The following is a 5120-nucleotide window of genomic DNA, read 5'->3' on the forward strand; positions in this document are numbered from 1 at the left end:
GATCAAATTAATTAGCAACGTCGCTTTCTAGCTCAACCTATTTGAACCCCACATCCTGGTAGAACTTAAGAGTTAAGAAGTATTGAAATATCTGTGATATTTCTGATATATCCTCTAATATCTCTTTTTTCAGAGAGATCAATATATCATAGGGGGATCAGAAAATATCTTATTTTTCACCATTTATGCAAAATTTATTCAGTATCGTCAAAATATCATCAATATATAAGATATTTTGGATATATCATGATAAAATGAAGAAGTATTTATAAAATTTTATGGAAAAAAAATACAAAAAAAAAAAACCTCCGTTTTTTTTTTTTTTTTGATAGAGTAATAGAGATTTCATTCAATTCCAAAGCCAGAACGGCACTTACAAGTAATCCCCATATGCATGTACCCTACATCAGTGGTCAAGCAGGTAAGGGAAAAAGTGTACCATCCATTAGTACATTGTCGCTCAAATATTCAAGAGCCTACACAACTACAAATCTCAGCTTACACTAAGAAAACTACCGTGAATCTCCCTTCGTCAATGCACTCAATTGTGGTACTCCAGGAGATTCATTAACTTGGTGTAAAAAGAAACCATAACCGTGCAGACTTATGCTGACTAAAACCTAGCCAACCTAACTTGGGTCGAAGCCCACTATCTTCCCCCAAAAGAGGGAGTTATTGAACAAGTAAAAAACAGAAACCATAAAAGCAATTGTTGAGCCCAAAAAGAAAGGCCAAGCCAGGGTCCAAAACGGAAAAAGCCCATCGCAGGCCTAGACACCACCTCCTCTACTAGGGCAGACGCTGCACAGCTGCAAAACGCGACCGCCACCCCTGCCACAACCGCCACCACCAGTGAAGCACACCCCATCGTTTGACCACCACAATGACGCTCCAAGAGTCCGAGAGAGACCCGGCGTACAAAAGCACGAACCCAGATCCCCTCGGATGCGGATCCACAGCACCCCAAGCCGTCGACTTCCCTCTTCACGCCGCCACCAAAGTTTGAAATAAACCTGGAGGAAACCGAAACCATCCCAAACCATGGGACCTGTGCTCACGACCTCCATAGCCTCAGAGCTGCAATCTAGAACCCGACGCCGACCTCCCATCTGAAACCCCAATCCCGACGATCCCAGAGAGACTCAATCTTGCAAAAGCCACCGAGCTTCGTTGAAAAAATACTCCTCGCTCGGCTACACTCACCGCAATCTGACGAGAACAAAGGCCCCAGTCGGCGCGGGAGCCGCCGGACGAGAATGGAAGGGAAACGAAACCCTAAGTTGAAAGACGACGGCCGTCTCTAGAGAAGGAACCAAAAAAATTGGTCTCATGAAAGTTTGTAAAAAAAAAAAACCTCAATTATTCACATATAAACATACATAATGAAATATGGAGGTTACGTGGGGTGTAAATAACAACGGTTTCTAGTCAGGATATGACCTCATAAAGAGGCAAATTAACCTGTTTGGGAAAAATACCTTGAAGTGAAATATCTGAAGGCATATTTGGGAGAAGAAAAATCCTCTCAAGGTTAATCTAGGTGAGGAGAAATCCTCTCAAGGCAAATTTAGGTAAGAAGTAATTCCCTAAATGCAAATCTGTATGAGGAGAGATCTCCTCAAGGCGAATATGGATGAGGAGAAATCTCCTCAAAGCAAATCTGGGTGAGGAGTATTCACTTCGAGGGAAATCCGAGTGAGGAGTGGAATTCAGGTGAGGAGAAATTCCCTTCAGATGAATTTGGGTGAGGAGAATTCATGATGGAGCAATTTCAGCAAGGGTGGTTCTAGTTGGACCTCCAAATTTGATATTTGGACATCTCCTACTTATTAAACCTCTAATTCACTTTTTTGAATACTTAAAAAGCTAAGTACACCTTCTTAATTTTATCAAAACACCCTTGAACAATTAAATCTATATTTTCAACAATTTGTTGTTTTTCTTTTCTTTTCTTAATCTCTATCAATTCAACTACTAAAAATTTTGTGAGGGGAGCTACCTACATTTTTTGTGTACTTTCAGTAACGGAACCAGAAAGTGATTGTTAGAGGAGCCGAACAAGTAGAAAGTTATAAAGATTTTTTCTTTTAATCTGAATTTTTTTTTTTTTGCCAATATGGATGGTTGTAGAAAAGACTTTGGTTTTCAAATAAATTAGTAATAGCTACACTAAAATATTCAATAAATTTACTTGTTTAAGAAAAATTTTATATTAAATGATAAGGCCATAGATAGAAATTAAATTTATTTTTATTATTTTAGGTAAATTATAAACTTATATAAGTAATATAAAAAATTGAATGTTGTATTAATGCGATTGTCCAAAAGAAAATTGAAGAGTATTTGTTTTTTTTCTCTCTTTGTCCTTATTTGTCTTTTCATAAGAGTTGACAAAGACTATTGATAATTGAAAAAATATGGAGTCCAAATATCAATTTTGGAGGTCCAACTAAAATCACCATTTCAGCAAAATAAAACAAACTTGATGGAGCTATATTTCAAAAAGTAACTCATTAAAGTTCAAAAAATTGATGGAACCATCAAGAGACTCTTTTTAGATATAGATGAAGTTAACATTTATATCTATTTATATGTAAATCCAATGAATTGACTCTTTCAAAAATTTTTTTTTTTTTTAAAGTATCTCTAATATTTTCGATATTTTTTTTTTCATTCAAAGTTTCAATAAATATATAAAAACTTATATTTTAATCCTTACTTGAGACCATCTAAATCCGCAAGAGCCTCCACGTACATGGTGTGCATAAAGCTTGCCTGGGAGCAACTTCAGCGTAGCACCTTTAAGCCCACCTGTACCATCCCTAATAAGTAATAACCACGCCAATACCATATTTTCCTTGCTTTAATTTTTTTTTTTTGGCTGAGACAAAATAGGAAAAAACAGATTTATTTTATTCTTTTATTGACGGGCATATGTTTTTTTTTTAGAACTATAAAGTAGTGCCCTATCACCACATTTAGAATTTGGTATTATCAACAGTCTAAACACATAAATCAGAGTTCACAAATTCAAACGCCATCACACACACCCATACTTAACAGTGAAATAGTTACAAAGCCTCAAAAGCTTCTTCAGTCCATCTCTAGGCCGCTTGCCACATCCTCGCCAAAGAAAAATGCACGAGCCTCACGACCAAAAGGTGGCACGAACCTGCCTTTTATCCTAGCCCGCATGACACAAGTCGGACGAGGTCTGAAACAAAAACACTGTTCCACAAACCTTCTGAACTCCCCTAGTTCTCCAGGTCCCAAGACAGTAATAAAGTTCGGACTAATAATGTACTCGCACTACAGTTGAGTTGAAATTTCCTCTAAGCCGCGCTCAATACGTGGCCACACCACTTCAGCAAATTGCTCCTCAGTGATCCTAAATTTTGAACAGAGCCCACCACCATATCTATACCCCGTCGGGATGAAGTCAAAATGCAGACGGCCATTCAGTACTTCTATTGCCTTAGAAGGCTCAACATCAATTGACAAAAGTTTAAGGAAATCCCAAATCTTGTCAGTGATACCTGGATCCCCAGCGTTTGTAGTTTTGGAGACTATCATGTAACACTCGACCGCAGCAATCAGTTTGCAAGAAAAGCCATGCTTCTTTAAGCACGCTTCCACACACTTCCAATCTTTTTCCAATCGAGTTGCTTGTTCTTCATCCAAGAACATACAGAAAGAGGTGAGTTCAGGCATGACCATCATCGCTGACCCAGAATTTCCTATATCCATGTGCTGTACATGTGGGTCCTCAATACTTTTCACACCTTCTGATAAATAATTATAATTCTTGAAGAATGCAGTTTTCCACCAACTGCTTGATCATTACTACTGAGGTTTCCCCCACAGCAGCAACAGTGTTATCGTTAAGAAATACATGACACTCCACCACTTCAGCAAGTATCTGTAGGGAGTGGCGAAGACATTCCCATCGTTCACGGTATTCCTCCTCCTTGATCCCAAATAATGAGCAGAGTCCACCTTCTTGATTCCCAATTTTGACAAGGCAAGTTTGCCGGCAATCCAATAATTCTATTGCCATGGATGCTGGAACATGAGTTGTTGACAAAAGTTCAAGGAGCTGCCAAGCCTTGTCAATGATATCTGGCTCCTTGGTACCTCTGGTTGCTGACAATACCATCGAATTCTTATCCAGAGTATATGAAATGCCATAGTTCCTTAGGGAAGACTCGAGCATTGGCAAAGATTCTTGCAACTTCGATACTCGTCTTTCATGGAGTAACGCATAGAGCGAGCAGACTTCAAGCATTCCATCTTTGTCCGACAAAGGGCCAGACTTCAAGCATTCCGTGTGCTTGGCATGTGGATCATCAAGATCATCCATCGATTGATACATTACAACTTCAGTTTCAAATCTCCTAATAGAGGTCTTAGGACACAGATTCTTGGTTATACAGTCTTCCACAACAGCCTTCAGCTGAGAAATTCTTTCAACTGAGCTACCCACAGCAGTCACAGCAGTAAAAGTGTTTTCGTCAAGAAAGATATGACAATGTGTCGCTTTTGAAAGTGCCTTTAGCGAGCAGAAGAGACATTCCCATCGTTTAAGATAGTCATCCTTCTTGATCCCAAATTTTGAGCAAATCCCACCCGGCTGAAATCCTATGTTGATGGTTTCCTGTTGCCTAACTTCTTGGAATATTTCTAACGCCATATATGGCGGAACAAGACTTGTGGACAACAGTTTAAGGAGATGCCTATGTAAGAATTAAAAGAATTAATTATGGGTTAGTGGTTTAACCACTAAGAATTAATTATGGGTTAGTGGTTTAATCATTATTTGGTGGATTAGCCATTAACGTGTTGGTCTCCAACACTACTCACACTAACAATTAATTATGGATCATATGAAGTAATTGGGATTATGGTGTATTCCATATATGATTTAATAGACTAAATGATTGAATCCTAATCGGTCAATTCTATTTCCATGATGGATGGAAATAACTTATGTTATTAATAGAAAGGTCCTCTCTCACCCTACAAATACCAAGTGCACAATTCCATCAGTGTGTGCAAGATAGAAGTACAAAAAAAACACGTATGAAAGCTTAAGGTGCAAGGGCTAAGAGAGAAACCATTTC

The sequence above is a fragment of the Rosa rugosa genome, chromosome 7 (genome assembly GCF_958449725.1).
Source record: "Rosa rugosa chromosome 7, drRosRugo1.1, whole genome shotgun sequence".
Taxonomy (NCBI): Eukaryota; Viridiplantae; Streptophyta; class Magnoliopsida; order Rosales; family Rosaceae; genus Rosa; species Rosa rugosa.